The sequence below is a fragment of the Homalodisca vitripennis genome, chromosome 5 (genome assembly GCF_021130785.1).
Source record: "Homalodisca vitripennis isolate AUS2020 chromosome 5, UT_GWSS_2.1, whole genome shotgun sequence".
Classification (NCBI taxonomy): domain Eukaryota; kingdom Metazoa; phylum Arthropoda; class Insecta; order Hemiptera; family Cicadellidae; genus Homalodisca; species Homalodisca vitripennis.
Genome location: NC_060211.1, coordinates 148,798,005 through 148,817,039, shown reverse-complemented (window position 1 = coordinate 148,817,039; position 19,035 = coordinate 148,798,005).

Here is a 19,035-nt window from a genome sequence, read left to right as displayed (position 1 = left end):
ATATTTTCATACCTTCTGATGCTAAGGACTCCGGAGGGCCTTCCTAAAATCGTCATTGTCCTTCCGTCTGTCCATTTGTGTGATAGCTAATAATAAAATAATTTGTAGTTCTATTCTGACAGTCTGTGTATTGAGGTTTTTCACTGGAGTTGTGTGGGAATACCGTTATCCACAAGGAGAACAGAAAATAAACATCTACGAAATCCTTGTGGACCTCCTTCCGCAATTAGGAGTTTTTCCTCGGCTAAAAAATGAAATTTTCGCTTCGTGTCGCACGTGTATTCGATTGCCCACACATTATTGGATGTGCCAGTTTAGATATCCGTTTTGAAAAATAAATACAATATAGCTCTATATAAGAAAGAGGAAGAGGGTATCCTTTTACGTACCCTTTATTGTAGCAATAATGAAAGAATTGAAGTGGATGGGACGGTAGCAATTCATTGGAGACGTACAAATTAAATGGACTTTGACAGTTTGTAAATGGTGTTTCTTAATACGATTGTAAATATATGATGTACCGCCTTGGGATTTTGTTAAGCAATATCCAAAAGGCCATAAACTTGAAAGTTTATTTGTGCCTAATTTGCTATTACTCAGTAGTTATACGTATCGATATCTTTCATCGATACCACAGAGGATTTTAGTGTCGTTCCCAAAATATTTTGTGTATTATTTATGGTGTGATGCGCTTAAAATAAAAGTCTTTATTGTATCAGCAGTTTTTTTTTTATTTAGTCAGTTATAATTCTATGTAATGCAAAGAGAGAACAACTGTTTTTGTTTAAGAAGTTCTGAAGATATAGAATATTTAACGGTTATAACAATTATTAGTAACTATAGAATATCGATTGGAGAAGGAGAGCTAAAGTGTATCTTCAGGATGGGATTAGTAATTTCTCGGAAGTTGTTTCGTTTTAATCTCGTTCTTGTTGGAAGCCAACTCATGTTTTACAAATAAGACAACTCTGATCGTTCTCTAAGCCTTTCATTTGGTTCGTTTCGTTCTACTTTATACAGTTATTTCTATAAAATGATAAAGTGTACGCATAATAAAATCCAGAAATGCATAAACATCATGATATTGGATTTTGATCTTGAAAGTTGTACTCTCACAGAAACTAGTTCTTTTATAATTAGGTTTTCTACAGTGCCATTGGTGATGTATTAAAAGCGTCTCAGTATTACATGATTATGCATTGAATTCCAATTCAGAAAAATAGTAGGGTAACAACTAAGAACATCAATGGCTTTGTATAAAATTAGACTTCTGAAGAAATTGTTTCCTCTGATCTAGTTCTTTATGAACACGTTTATTGTTATAAATTTAAAGGGAAATTTCCTCCTCGTAATGTTATTTTTTACACACCTATATTCAGTTATAGAGTATTAAGTGTTTATATAACATGGTTAGTTATGCATGTTATTGCTACGTAGCATAAAGTTATGGTATTTGACTTAATTAAATTTTAAGAATCCAATTTCTTCGTTTGCCTTTTATGTTCTTATTCAATCTGTTATCGGACCTTATCTCAATTCATCTTAGTGTTATCAATATGTTTACGAAATGGCGTTTTTACCCATGCCATAAACGGTTGCCATTAAGTACTGCTTAATGCATTGATACATCAACTACTGTTTTATTAGATTCACGACACAAACAATTTATTTAAATAACCAATTTAGATTAAGGTTTGTTAATATGTATTTTTCAAATAATCTATAAACAGAATATTTTTCTAAAAATACGAAAGGAACAATGTGTTTTTGGTAAAAAGAGCCACAGCAAGTTTTACACCAAAAGTAAACGTATGCCCTCTACTTCTCGCTGACGTTAGAACGCGTCAAGTCTATAGCTACCTGTATTACAAGGTCACATGGTAAAACTTCATATGATTGCCTATTTTACTGACAAATTTCTATATTCTGAAACTTTATTATTGTTTCCATGGCTATCAAAGAGAACAAAGAAAAATGTTTATACACGATAAGCCAAATCCCTTGAAGTGGCATGCACCATCACGGCATTCGATGGTGCCTATATTGAAATGAAGCATGAAGCAAAATTTCAACTCTATAGTTAAGTTTTTCTCCAGTTATCTTGCGTATAGACTGATAGACAGACAGAAAGAAAACATATTTGCATCCCCTGGAACAATAAATATGCTTTTCTAACGTTCAGCCAATTAGATTCTGGGCATAAAAACTTTACGTGAGTTTTAAAGTAACTAGCTTTTGCGAATAGATAGGTTAAACCTTGCCAAATCAGTGTAAAATTAAAATAGCTTAGTACGTACTACATGTATTAAAATTTTACTACTATAAATCTGTCACTCTATTGTTATAGCGGCGCTGTAGACAAAATCTGCTGGCACTATAATAGTAGTCTGAAAAGTGCAATAGGGTTTTAAGCTGACAGGAATAATTAATCTAAATAACCAACTAACTAATATTTCAAATTGAAATTGTTAGTGACCATTACAGGAAAACTTATTGGTGATTTCCTACTATATGTTGGTGATGTATTTTATATATAACCACATTGTGGTTAAAGTGGCTAGATATGATATATCTGAAAAGTATGATTAAATTTACGCAAAACTGTGAAACTAAATATTTAATTCTTGAGTTTTTAACTCCTATGTTTGTAATAGAAAAGATTCTTACAAACTAGTCTTTTCAAATTAAAGAATTATCTCACGTATTATGCTTTAAACTATCTATGACACATACTCTTTAAGTAATAATGAAAGAAGTTTAGATACCACACCTAAAACATATATTGCGAAACTGTGGTAATAGTTTCAGCGAACACTATAAAGAATTCTAGTTACTATTTTCTAACTTACAGTTACCATTACTGTTCTACACTCAGGTTGTTACAAAACCATAAATAATTTTTCTTCAAGACAAAAAGCACACCACTAAGTGGTTTTAAGACATCATTCGATGATGCGTAAAATAATCTTTCTACTACTAAATACAAATAAAACTATTTGAAAGATAATTGCAAACTAGTCTTTTCAAATTAAAGTATTATCTCACGTATTATGCTTTAAACTATCTATGACACATACTCTTTAAGTAATAATGAAAGAAGTTTAGATACCACACCTAAAACTTATATTGCGAAACTGTGGTAATAGTTTCAGCGAACACTATAAAGAATTCTAGTTACTATTTTCTAACTTACAGTTACCATTACTGTTCTACACTCAGGTTGTTACAAAACCATAAATAATTTTTCTTCAAGACAAAAAGCACACTACTAAGTGGTTTAAGACATGATTCGATGATGCGTAAAATAATATTTCTACTACTAAATACAAATAAAACTTTTTGAAAGATAATTGACCCTTGATAATTACAATTAACGGAATGAACACTGTGAGTTATCCTATTTTTTCGTGTATTAGTACTCCATACTAATGTGTTATCCATTTGGGAATGTAAAACTTTGAGAGTCTGGAGAGTGAATTTTGGTAAAAGGTAAAAGGTAGAGAGACCGCCACATCTCCACCACTCTCACTTTTATTAAAAGTTGCTCTAAGCCAGTAAACTCTACCGTCAAATAACCCACTTTCAATTGCTTTCTGCTCCACACACAGAAATTCTTGTTCTTTTTCTTGTCTTAACGTTGTGTTTGATATTATTTTATAAAATTCTAATTATATTAATCGTAAAAGTCTAATAAAATTGCATTTTCAGTAAAGATACTTAAAAGTAGTTAAAATATTATTTAAAATATAATGCAATAGGAATCATGAAATTATCTGAAATTGTTAGGAAACGCTTTAATTCGGAAAAAAAATTTATTAAGGCAAATTTTAAACTTGATTTTTGTGTGTAATTATGTAATTCCTCTGCACAGTATGACAGTCCGAGCTGTTGTGACATGTCATACTGCTCTTGACTTGTGATCTTGATTTTCATACTGTTCAGTAACAACGCGGGGTTCAGGTCCTTTTTGACTCCAATCAGTTTTTGGGTATGTTTGACTCCTTTCCTTTGTCTAATTTTCTTTTCTTTATTTTTCTATATATTAATTATTTTTGAACCTGAAATAGACAATAAAATTTAATTTTCGAACATCATGATGTATGTTTTATAACATGTAAAAACATTTTATAACGATGACAAACGTACAAAATCATATTTTCCATCCATTCTTCAGGCGTTACGGATATCCAAACTGGATTGGATTATAAGGTTCGGGTGTTAAGAAATTGTCAATTTCAACCTTAATATAGTATTATTATATCTTCATAGAGCATGCAGTCTAAAAAATATGTATTCTACAATTATATTCGTAGAACTTTTTTCAATCATCTTGTAGCTCTGTATCTGTCAATCTCTTCATTGAGGTTCGTTATTAGCAGCCTTCTATCTAGAATAACTCTTAAATATTTGGCTACGTTAGAGTACGTTATTCTTGTACTCTTCTGATTAGATTGGTCTAGCTCCAGGTTAATTTTCTGGTAAACAGAATTATATTTTTTGTAGCTTCGTTGTTTCTAAGACCAATACTCACCTTGGCACCTGCTACTTATCCCTCAGTCACACGCGCTTGGGTAGATTCTACCCAGGCACTCCTTTGTTATATGATAAAATTTGAAATTAAAAGGTGTATAGTTGGAAACTTTTTATACCTTTCAGACAGCATCTACCCGTCTAATGATCAAGGTCAACTTTTTTCCTATTTCTGTGGCCGTCGAGGAACGTTTCTTTATTGTCAGAAGTAGGTAAGATCCAAAGCGGTATGATTACTGCAGAAGTAGGTATGATTACTTTCAGCAGAAAAATTGTGTAAGAATATGTCCATAATTTCCTTTATCCTTTTTGTTGCTCCGACCTGTGATGAAGGTTCGTTAATTTTACTCGAGAAGAATCGAGACTACGGAATCTGTTTTATAGTTGCAGTTATCAATTCACTATTATAATCTATAGGCACATGTTTCATGAAACTCCTATTGTCAGAAGAGCATTTTAAAGCAGCTAGCATTACAGCTAAGAAAGCTATCAAGCTGTTTTCTTGAACACTTAACTCTACGTGTAAAAGAACAGTTTTGGAGGCTCAGTGATTTTCAAGACAAACCAAAAAGAACACAAAAAAGTCAGGAATATGTAAAGAATGTTCCAGTGGAAAGGGCAGAAAGACCAAGACGTCAGGCTGCAACTGCAATAAACTACTGTGGAGGGTATCAACGTGAGCTGCAACTAGTGTGCGCTAAACGGACTTCAAGTTTTTTACACATAGTCCACTGAGAATTGCAGATCTGAAGGCCGTTAATTAGTGTAAAACGTTTATAACATGATTATTTTACTTGTTTTATAATATATTTTCCATAAGCTATTTAAAATAAAACAATCCCTTAACATGAAAATAATTATAAAATAAATAATTCTACGTTAAATTAAAAGAAACAATAATGACATAACTACTAATGAAAAAGTAACTAAAACTAAAATAAATAAATTTAAATAACATTGGATTAATTTTATTTGTATACATGATTATTAAAAATAAAAATGTATTTAAAATATTAGTAAAACAAATTCAGAAATGCAAAAATTTGGTATTTTAAAAGCAAAATAAATAGGGATTTAATCCACCGCGCGCGTAAAGAGTGTGTTGAAAAAAGGGCGTGTGCCTCAGGGTTATATGATCTGCGACTTTTTTGGCTAATTTATTCTTTCTTTTTTTCATTAAAAGCCGTAAAAGGAATACCTCTAAAATCCCTGTTATATTATTTTTGAAGTCATTCAAGCCAGTATTTTGTATTTTAATGAATAAAAAAATGAATGAAAACATATTTTAGAATATCGATGATATTATGCATCAAGTTTTAAAATATCAGCAGTGTTTTGTTTGTAAATTAAAAATGATGTAAACTATTTTAAATTTTATTATAAAGACAACAACGTTCGATGCAATAATTAAAATAGCTTAGATACTACACGCAACGAAAATACTAATAAAATATGACAATAGCATGAGTGAACGCTGTACCGAATACTTATTACTCGTTTTCACAGTAAATAAAGAATATTCAGGTACTTAAAGAACCATAAATAATTTCCCCCTAACACAAAAAGCACGACACCTCATTACAAGGTAAAGACACAAAGCTGGTTTGTAATCACAGCGGGAACAGAACTTTACGTGACAACTGTGGTTTATCCTTTCCGTCAGAGGCTTTGTTTACATTAATTAGTTTGGCATTGTACGCGGCTTTCTCATAAACACCTTTTATATGTCAGAAAGGTTTTAGTTGGTTAAAATTTGCTTACTATTCAACTATTCGGTTATAATACGTAAATTGCATTTTTGTAAGTGGATGTAAGAGTTTGGCTTCAACATAACGAGAGTATTATGAAAAATATTTTATTTTATATTTATAAGTACTTAGTTTTTTACTTTTAGTGTGGTTCCGGTATTTATTCCTACATAGGCGCTAGGTACGACTTTGCTATAGCTAGACAAATTTCCAAAAGTCGTTCTAAAACTACGTCACATCGGTAATGAGTAGAAATATTTTTCGTTTTAATGAAATTTTGATATTTTATCTTATTAACTGCATGAGCTGGCAAGTTGTAATAATAAAGTATTCATAACTGCTTAAATGCAGTAAAAAGCAATACGCTATACAGTTGTAGGTAATTCATACGCAATTTTCCAGAAGCAAAATGTTTTTGTTTATATTTAGTCCCACCTCATAGCTTTGATTTACAAGTCGCCCTGAAAAAATAGTGTAATTGTGACATTGTTTGAGCTTTACACTGAATATTTATGTAATCTTAGTCCAATAGTGTACGCTATAAACCCACTATGTTTGTAGTATTTTATTTTAAGTGCTATATAATTTAAAATGTAACTTTTAGGCTAATAGCAGTGATATTTTTAGGTCAATGTTTAATGTAATGATATACTTACACCACTGTTAAAGATTATACATAAGAATTTACCAATTAGATGCTTTCAAAAAAATCATTTCCTACCATGCCTTTTAACAAGTACTATAAGGTAGACGCAACAGACATTCTCTTACAAGCTCAGTTCTTAACGCTGTCGAAACAACCCGCTAGGATTCCAATTTACTTTAATGAGACTTCCTGGTGCGTAAACATATATTTTGCTTCTCGTAACCTTTGTTAGAAATCAGTTGGAGCTTAAGAACAATTTCAATATCATTGTTTTCTTAGTAGTTTTAAAGTAATTGAAGCAAATATCACGGAAAGTTGACATAATATTTTAATGTTAATGATATTATCATGCATTTTATACACTTGAAACTCTGATATGCATGTATTCTTATCTATTATTTTTTAATTCATTGACAAATGTAAATTTTATTGTAATAAATGAAAACCGGTAGTCGAAGAAAACGGAATTTCATTTAACATAGATATGTACATTGGTTGAGTACTAATTAAAACTGAGAACAATACATATATGTATACGTGTATATATATATATATATATATATATATATATATATATATATGGTTATCAATCACATGATTTTGTAATTAGTGATAATTTTGTTACATTGAATGGCAGAAAATGTTAACCGAACTATGAGAAGTAAAAGTAGTAGTTGGAAAGATGTCATTGGTCCTGTCGATCCTTGCGTATCCAACTTACGTTTTGATCTTCATAATTTAATAAGACAAAGAAGCCCTATTAAACCCTATTATTATTATTTTGTGGTTTTTTTTTTAGAGGGGACAGGGAGCCATTCAGACAAGGTTTTTAGATTAGTTGGGATACGTCTGGGTATTATTCATAAAGCTGTTCATTTACAGCTGTTTCAAAGTGATAAATAACTCTATAGCTTTCGAGCAAGATGGTTCACATCTCACATGTTGTTTCTCCACAGGCTGCTCAACCACATAAAATCCTGCTTCTAACTGCTGGCTGTTACGAATTTTAGAAATCCGTCTAGAACCAGATATTGAACACTTTTTCTGCAGGCACCATTAGTCTATATGGGTATACATTAGTCTATATGGGTAACCAGAACCACTTACAATATTTCTTCCCTATGATCATCTCTTTGCGAAAGACAAAACCAAGAACCTATTTTGAGTCCTGTTGAAAAAACCCATTCTTATGAATTTGAAATCGTTGAGTTCTATTCAATAATTCACTTTATTTTTTACGTCTGATTCATAACAATACTCTTTTGTTATATTATTTTCATCCTATATTATATGATCTTGATGCTACGTTTATATAAAGAACTGATTTTATTGATAGAATTTATTGAATTTGAATATTTTATTGCTAAATGTTGTTTTAATCATCTTCTCGTTACATTGCAATTGGCATGTATTTTAAAAACTTTATTTTTATTGTTTCTAAAAATTAGCACTTTTTAAATTTGAAGTGATCATTTGCCATATTCTTGGAATTATAGCGGTAAAATGTAATTTTGATTAAAAGCAATGAATAATTAATTATAGGGAATGAAATTCACAGTAATTAATAATGCATAATGCTGAATACAAAATTATTTTATGAAACACTTACACTCTGACAGGCCTGACAACTTCAATGTGTCACGTAAACTTTTTATATCCAATAACTCCTGCTGTTGCCACATCAACCAATCACTGTCACTATGTCTGTCAACACATCTGGACACCCTGAATGAAATTCAACTTTGCATTTCAAGTTTTTTGTCGTCTACTTTACACGATTACATGAAATACTTCATATTTAAAAAATCTTTATCATTACATCGTTGTTTCAAAAAGCTATTCAAATCTGATATTTCAAAACCTTGTTGAAGTATCAATATGATAAGTTTCAATGCATATTGTAAAGTTTAAATAAAGTAGGTATTATTGGTATATAGTAACTTCTGTAACGTACAATATAATTAAACTATAAACACAAGCCATACTTTCTTAGTAATTGCGCCGTAAAATTAAATACCGAAAACATGTGTGAATTAATAAAACTAACTCCAGGTTGGTTACGTTTTAATGGCCAAACCCAGTTAGTATCCGAAGCTAAATGGTAGCTCAGGCAGCCACTGTAATGTACAAATCTCCTGTAACTTGTATTGCAGCGAGTAACTTCTCTCATAAAAAACGATCCAATTAAAGCTGCACTTAACCCGACTTGTAAACCGCTCTCTACGGCTCCGGTCTGCGACTTTTACAACTATCGCTTCCGCAAACCGCGTCGTGTTTACACGGCTACACATTTTATATCATGTTACAAAACCCATTTTGTAGGAAAAAATTACCGTTAAGTTTTTACCCTGTAATAAGTCGTATGTTCTCAGTAATGACTTATAAATATTGTATGAGTTTTGTAAATAGAGATGTGTGAACAAATAAAATTTTGTTCAATTTTCCTTGTAAGTAAATATTTATTACACCTTATAATGCATAACATACATATTTTTCTCCCTTTCCACACTCTAAATTCACCCTATCCTTCTTTATCCTTTCGTTTTTACTAAAGCTATATTATTTGTAAGAATACAACACTATCTTTCAAGAAATAATCATTTTAAACTTAAAATTATTAAGTAACAACAACATTGTTTTACAATGAAAAGTTTCAATTGTTTAATATGGCCAAAATAAAAACATAAACGTGTTCTTTCTTTCATCTCTAGAAGAATTAATTATTAACACATTGTTTTGCTAGTGTAATAGACCTCCATTGATCCACCGCTTACGGTCCCTAAGGCAAAAAACTAATGTAATTGGTGGATTTATCGTGCACTGTTTTAAATAACGGTTGGAACACATGTATAGAGTGAAAAGTTTCATTCCTAAATGTGTAAAGTGGCATGTCGTGTATATCAGGGTATAAAATGAAAATACTAAATTGCATAAATTGATGGATATTATTATTGGTGGTCAGGAAAGGATTTCTACATGAAAATTTGTTTCGGGTTAGTAGTAAAGTTAAGCAACTTTTAAAAATCATTTTTTTACTCTTTCCCTGCAATTCCACCTAGACTACAGTTGTGTGGTGTGACAACAATGTAATATCATTTTCAAATACAGAAGATTAAAGATAAATAGTAATACAATGGATAGTTACTCCCTTACCAAAATCATTTACCGAAATATATGTAAACTTTTCCAACTAATAAGAAACTATTGCAAACGTCTTCTATCCGGTGCCAGCAATACCACCGTTCCGCTGTATTCATGAATTGCATACAGACTAAGTGCATAAAAACACACATAGTTGTGTAAAATATTTAGTGATAACTGTATTGGCTTTTTGACCTTAAAATTAATGCAGTTCTTCTATGCTAGTCACTAGGACTTTTCTATCGCACAAAGGACTGAAAACTACACGATTTTAATGATGTTAATAATAACACTTAACACTTAATACTTAATACGCCACCAATACCCCACCTACATGAGCTACATTTTGTACAGTTTTACTTACTTTACTTTACAGTCACAACAATATTAACCCAACTGTACACAGTTTTAACTTCTAATCATTTAAGAAGTACGTATAAGAGAAACGTGTACATAACACAGGAACTGTTTATATAGTACGGTATTTAACCATGGGCGCAACAGCTCGAATTAACGCAGATGGCAGCTTGTAAATGGCATTTTATAATCAATGGCGTAGATTAGTTTTAAAGAACAGTTATAGGGTCGGTTAAAGGCACAAGGTTAATTATAATTTTGGAAAAATATATCTGGAAAAGTTCTATTTATCTAAGAAAGAACTGTGTTATTTGCTATTAAAACATTTTCTATCTGTATATCTCTCCGTCAGCTCGTCTGTGCGATAACTCTTAATGGAAAATAAAGAGATTTAAAACTTAGTGCATATGTTCCTCTTAGTCAAATGAACAACAAAATTGATTTTGGGCAATTATTTGGGCTTTCTTCGAGGTAACTCTTTCGTTAAATTCTCTAGGATCCTATGAAATTTTGAACATAGGCCTATTTTCGCTACAACTCAATAGCTAAATGTAGCTACATTCTTCATCGCAACTGAAGAGAATGTTATTCTTCCATAAATTTATTGATTATCATAACCAGTATGGACACATTTAAAATAACAATTATTATTAAGTCAGCATGCGTTTCGTCGTTGATAATTTTATGCTACGCAATGAAAGAACCACTTTTTTAATAAGTTATGTCGATTTAATATATTTAGAATAAACGTTTATGGATATTATAAGTAACTATATATAATCTTTTGGAGAAGGAAAGCTAAACTGTATCTTCAGGAGGGATTATATTGTGCTAACTCTCTTGGATGTTGTTTCCTTTCAATCGCATTCTTCCAGGAAGCATACAGCTCATGTTTTACTACTAAGACAACTCTAACCGTTCTTTAAGCCTTTAATTTGTCTCAGTTCTTTCAAATTCTTATAATTATTCCTGTAAAATGAAAAATTTTGCATATAATCCAATCCAGAGGTTCACAAAAATCACTACATTCGATTTCAATCTTGAAAGTTGTATTCTCACAAACACTAGTCAGTTGTAGTACATTATGCTACAATAGCATATTACTCACAGCTTGGCATCAGTACAACGTTACGCATTGGATTCCAGTTCAGAAAAATAGTAGGGTAACAACTATGCACATCTTTGACTATCCTACTGTGTACTATGGTTAAATTGTTTCCTATCACTTTGGTAATTAAAACAATTTGATTTATTTCAAAGGCAAGATTCCTCCTTATAATGTTAGTTAGTACACACAAATAGTCAGTTATAAGGAAGTAATTGTTTTTATAAGATATTCAGTAATGCGTGTTAATGGTATGTGATGTATAATTATTAATTTGGAGTTTTTAAATTCCAGATATTACTTTCTTTATTTGTATTTGATATTCTTATTCAATTAGTTATCTAATATTATCTCGATTATTCTCAGTATTATCAATAGTGTCATAAATGTACTTGCATACCGGTCTTATCATCCTCGCTATAGAAGAAAAGTAACTATAAATACCGCTTATGCTATAGTATATTTCCTAGTGCTTTATTGGGTTCAGGACCCAAATAATGAAAATACAAAAATCATTTAAAAAATTAGGTTTTGTTAATATATGTATTGTTCAAATACATCTGTAAATAGAAGACGGAGGTAACAGTATGATTCATGTGTTATTAATCAAAGATCCAGAGCAAAATATGAAAACGCAGGTAGACATACGCCATACCACGTGATGCTTGCAGGATTCGCTGAGGTTTTAAGAATATTTAAATTATATAGCCCCTTTTTTTAAATATTATATTTTAAAACATCATATAATTAAACTATTTTTGCTTAAAAATTTCTGAAGCTCTGCAACTTCGTTGCATATATGACTGTGCGTGCATGAGACCAATGTTAGAATGTTCACCAACACTAAGCCAAATCCCACGGAGTGACATGAACCATCATCGAACTCCATGTTGCCGATTATTGAAAAAAGGATCATGCAAAATTTGGACTAAGCCAAATCGTATGGAGTGATATGCACTGTCACATAACTGGATGATACTTATATTGAAATGAAGCTATTGAAAAAATGAATTTCAGCGAACTCTATGAAGAATACTGTTATTGTATTTTAACTTGCAGTGTTCACTATAGAATATTACATTTGTTATAGAAGCACGTTAAAGCAAAATATAAATAACACAGTAGATATACAGAATATGTCCCTGATATTTACATATAAAGGAAAAAGCACCTAGAGTTATCCTCTGTATATTTTCCGTGTCTTATTTCTCCATACTAATTTGTTTTCTACCCTGAGAATTTTAAAAGTAGACAGTCTAAAGAGTACATTAGGTGAAAAGTAAAATGTAAAATTTAGAGAGCAGAGTCATCTCCGCCGCTCTCACTTTTATTAAAAGTTGCTCTAAGCCAGTAAACTCTGCTGGAAAATAACTCACTTTTACTTCCTTTCAGCTTCACACAAAACTCATTGTTTTGTTTATGTCTTTACGTTACCCTCGATATTATTTTATAACAAGTAAAAGAAAGCATACAAAAATATTTCGTACCGTCTCTATTATTGATTGTTCATTAATACCTTTTCTACTAAAATTGTTTAAAGTAGTTGACAACTTTCCTTAAAATCAAATTTAAACAATTACTTTTGTGTGTAGTTTCACTGTACAGTATCACACTTTTCGCTGTTCCGGTGTGAGGTGACAAATTGCTCTTGATACATATCTTGTGCTTGTGTTGTATCCTGTGATGTTACAACACCTCGGTTCAGGTTCTTGATTCCAAGCAGTGTTGGGTAGGTTTCGGGTAACTCCTTTTCTTTATCTTCTATTTTAATTCTTTTCTTCTTTTTTTCGTGTATAATTATCTTCGCACCTGAAGAAGAAGATATAGTTCAATGCTCGTGATGTACATTTTATAACATATAACGATGGAAATGTCCGAAATCCTTTTATACTTTCTTTCCTCGCGAGTTATGGAGATCCCAACTCTGATTTGATTTGAAAATAAGGTGCAGATAGTAAACAAATGACAATTTAAACTTAATTTAATAATAGTTACTTTTATTATGTCTTCGTATAGAGAGTAGTGATGAAATGTAATCCACAATTATATCCAAAAAGCCTAGTTCAATCATCTTGTTGCTGTGCATATGTAAATTTATTCCTTGGGGTTCTTTAATAGCAGCCTGCTGTCTAGAATAACTCTTTGATATTTTGCTACGTTACGTCTAGATGAGTGAAGCGCCTAGTGAAGGTCGTCCAGCAACGCTCTGGGCGTCTCAGGTTGCATTTATACAGAATAAGATTTCTAGAAAAATCCATATTTTTTCATTCATAAAATGTCAGAATAGATTTCTTTGACATATTATATATATATTTCCTTGATCGGTAAACGAGAAAAATTATCTATGGAACAAAAAATACTAAGGCTGGAATAATTCTTGATGGTGGTACAAAGGCAAACTAAATATTGGTATTAGAAATATAGTTCACTGTGGCCAATAATGGTCATACATATGCAACGCCTATGCAACTGCGTGCAAAACAGCAGTAAACTACTTGCAGTACAGATATAAAGATAATGTAATGTAACTTTTACTGTACATTTAGAAATTGTTATGGAACATATCTATTAGTTATATTTTTATAGAATTAGGCTTCTCAGCCCTGTATGTGTACATCCATTTTCATCAGGAATAAGGCGAAATCAACTATTGAATAAAATATACTAAAACAGGAGCAAAATTACAATTGCCATAAATAAACAATTTTAATCATATTTTCTTCGTCGTAGAAAGAAAGTAAATACACACACTGGTGTTTTAAATATAATTCACTCGAACCAGAAGTGCTCATACAGGTGCAAAACCTACGAAATTGCTTGCGAACCTGCTCGTAAATCTAATTGATAATAATGGACACAAATGTGTATTATAATTATAAAAGGTACGATAAGCGGACTCGGTTTTTATATCGAAATCGGCAAACGATACTACTTAATCATAACCATCGATATAATCAATCGATACTAATTAATTATTTTTAACAATTAACTTAAATAATCTATATCAACAGCTGTAAACACTTTCAAATAATACACGTAAGGTAATATTTCAATTTTACACATTGTACAATAAAATAACATTTGATTAATAAAAATGGCAGTCAATTTTAGAAAACTACACGAAATTGCTTTGAAAGATGATAATACATGTTTTTCGTGGCTTTAACATGTTGGAATTATAACGAAAAACCCATTATTTGAAATTTGTGGAAAAGAAACAAGTGTAACTGTGAGAGGAGTAAATACGGTCGTCTTCAGTTTTTATAATTTTGGTTATAATAATTTGTTTGATCTCTGTAAATGTTAAATTCATATTTTAATTTAAAACATAATATGATTGTTATTGAGGACTATAGATACTTTTATATCGATTGATAGTCTAGGATTTGAGATGCGGATATTAGGTATCGATGATTACATTCTTCGTTATAAAAAACCCGGTCCGCTTATCGTACCCTACCCTTATAAAATAAAAATTGTTTATTATAGAATTACTATAGTTTAGAGACTACATCTAACAAAAATATTATTAAACTGCGATAATAGTTTCAGCAATCGCTGTAACGAATCCTTGTTACTGATTTTCGCAAATCTCAAGAGGATGCTCAGACAGTTATAGAACCATAAGTAATTTTCCCTGAAGGCAAAACGCAAGTTACCTCATTACAAGGTAAAGACACAAAGCAGGTTTGTAATCACAGCGGGAACAGAACTTTAGAACAAATGGGGTTTATCCTTTCCACCAGAGGTTTTGTTTGCATTAATTAGTAAGTTATTGTACTCGGATTTCAGATAAACACAATTTATATCTCGAAAAGGTTTTCGTTAGTTAAGATTTGCTTATTATTCAATTATTCGGTTATTATACGTACATATCATGTTTATGGATGAGCGATACAATAATAGAGTATCACTAACCACCATGCCTGGTAAAACACAGTAAACAGCTTTACGCTACACAGCTATAGGTAGTTCATGCCCAATTTTCCATAAACAAAATTTTCGTTTATATGTAGTTCTACCTCATAACTTTGATTTACTGCACGACCTGAGGCCATAATGTAATTGTGACATTGTTTGATGTGCCATCAGCGCATTAGAGCTGTATATTGAATGTTTTTGTGAAGTATGTCAGATAATACTGTAGTTTATAGGTCCACTATGTTTGTAATTTTGATATCGAACTGCTATAAATAATTTAAAATGTGTCTTTTAGGTTAATAGCAGTGATATTTTAGGTAATATGTTTAATGTGACAGTATACTTAACCCACCGTTAAAGTATATAAATATAGAATCACTGAGATTGGAACTCACGAATCAGATGTTTCCAATAAAATAATTTCCTTCAATACCTCCTAACAAGTACTATAAGGTAGACGCAACAGACATTCTTTTACAAGCTCAACTCTTCACGCTGTCAAAACAACCCGCTAGGATTCCAATTTACTTTAATGAGACTTCCTAGTGCGTAAACATATATTTTGCTTCTCGCAACCGTTGTTAAAAATCTGTTTGAGCTTAAAAACAATTTCAACATAATAGTTTTGTTAATATTTAAAAAGTATTATATTAAATATTTCTCAAATATAAATAATATTTTTATTTTTAATTTTGTTACGTGCATTTTATACATTCATCATTCTGTTACACATATGTTCTTATAAATTAATTTTTCAATTGCCTAAAAAATAAATTATTATAACACACACACACACACACATATAAATAAAATGATATATATATATATATATATATATATATATATATATATACTAGCAGACCCGACAGACGTTGTCCTGTACACACGTCTTTAATTCGAAAATTTTAAACTTTGATTAATCTGTAACAATCTGGGCTGTTTTGATAAAAATGTCTATTAAAAATTTACTACAATATCTAACTTCATCACATGTACATTTAATCACACTTCGACCAACCGATAGTGTGTGAGTATAACATGAGTGATGTGAAATGTAGAGGATGTTTTAAATTAAAACTTACTTAATCTGAAGGTAAAAAAGTTGAAACAAACTATTTTATAATAGGTATATTTTTTCAATTTACAACTTAAGTTATCGTAATGCCATTGAATGTACAATATTTTTTGTTAATCCTTCAGGAGTATACACAAACAAATTAGATGATTTTCCGATAGGGCTGAAGTATAGTAAGTGACCTCCATCACAATCGAATTATTGATATTTCTGAATAGCCTATATAACTACTATCTGAATTAGATTATACTTATGTAAAGGCTGAAGTATAATAAGCGGCCACCATCAAAATCGAATTATTGATATTTCTGAATAGTCTATCTAAACTACCCAATTTCATTACAGTTATTTAAAATTACAGTATAGTATCGGAACTGGCCAACAGAATTTAATTTATCTAAAATACTAAATAAGTATTTCCCTATAGGTCTGAAGTACAATAAGTGGCCACCATCACAATCAAATTATTGATATATCTGAATAGCCTATCTAAACTACTAAAATGACGATCCAAATTATAGTTATTTAAAGGCTGAAGTATAATAAGCGGCCAACATCGCAATCAAATTATTGATATTTCTAATTAGCCTATCTAAACTACCGAATTTCATTATTTTTTTATTTATATTTCTTGTGTGCGTGTGTATGGAGCTGAACTCCTCCTAAATGGGTGGACCATCTTGGAATGTTTTACATTGTATCCAGCAGAATGCGCTACGATCACAGTTTCAAATGTTTTCTATTTTAATTCCAGGTTTTCCTGACAGTTTGTGCTGCTATCAAATATGTGTGTTGTTTTGTAACATCGTGTAATTATTGTGTGAGTGCTAATTGTAATATTACATTAATAGAGATTGAAGATGTTTGAAGTACATAAAAAACTATAGTTATTTATTGAAGTTATTGAAATAATTTTGAAAATTTATTGAACGAAGTGAGTATATTGGTCACATAACCTAAGTAGCATACAAATCAAAAGGTTGTGTTTCTATGTGTGAATAACTATTGTTAACAGTTTGGTCACATAAGTTCAAATTAAGTAGCATATAAATCACATGATTGAATAACTATTCGTCCTCTTCCACGAAGAAGTGGCATTTTTCTGTAAAAATAAAATTCTGTATAATAGTACACAATGAGTATGAGTATCTTATTGAATATGTAATTTTAATTAAGTAACTTCTAGATAAAAATGTATAACACGTAGACTACGGTATCTAAAATACTAAATAAGTATTCCCTATAGGTCTAAAGTACAATAAGTGGCCACCATCACAATTAAATTATTGATATATCTGAATAGCCTATCTAAACTACTAAAATGACGATCCAAATTATAGTTATTTAAAGGCTGAAGTATAATAAGCAACCACCATCTCAATCGAATGATTGATATTTCTGATTAGCCTATCTAAACTACTGAATTTCATTATAGTTATTTAAAATTGCAGTATAGTATCAGAACTGGCCAACAGAATTTAATTTTAAACCAATTCCTACATTATTAACAGTAGTTATTGACACATGTGATTCTCTATTAATATAATATTACAATTAGCACTCATACAATAATTATTGGATTATAACCCGGAATAATTAACTTTTGATTCCTAGCAATGAGTAATTATTAGGAATGAAAATAACAGTAATCATTAATTTTGAATACTGAAACAAAAATATTTATGAAAAACTTACACTCAGACAGGCCTGAATTCTCTAATGTGTCCTGTAAACTTTATATATCCCCTTTGTAACTCCTGGTGTTGGCATAGTAACCAATCACTGTCACTATGTCTGTCAACAGATACGGACACCTGCAATAATCTTTATATTGTATTTCAAGTTTTATGTCATCAACATTATAACATCGTTTAAAATGTTTTATTATTAAATATTTTTTTCAGAAAGCTATGAAAATGTTTTGTACTCTTTTCAAAACCTTAATGAAGTTTCAATAACATGAGCTTCAATTAATTTTTATAGTGTAAATAACGTATTATTGGTAAATAGTAACTAATGTAATGTATAGTATGATAAAAATATACCGACAAGAAGAATACTTTGTTAATTTTTGCACCGCCTTGCGTGAATGAATAAAACTCCAGGTTGTATACTCGTATGTTTTAATGACCAAACCCAATTAGTAACCGAAGTTAAATGGTAGCTCAGTCAGCCACTGTAATGTACAAGTCTCGTGTAACTAGTATTGCAGCGAGTAACTTATCTCATAAAACACAATCCAATTAAAGCTGCACTTAACCCGACCTGTAAGCCGCTCTCCAGGGCTCCGGTCTGCGACGTTCCCAACTATCGTCTCCGCAAACTGCGTTGTTTTTATACACCTACGTTTTATACCAGTGTTATAGCACTGCAAACCATGTTTTAGAACCAGTTTTTTTATTGAATGAGTACTTATTTGCAAACAATCTATTTTAAATATGCGACAAAATATGTCTTATTTTTTTGATAATTCGTTTTCAATATTTATTTTGTAAACTAAAAATTGCGGTCT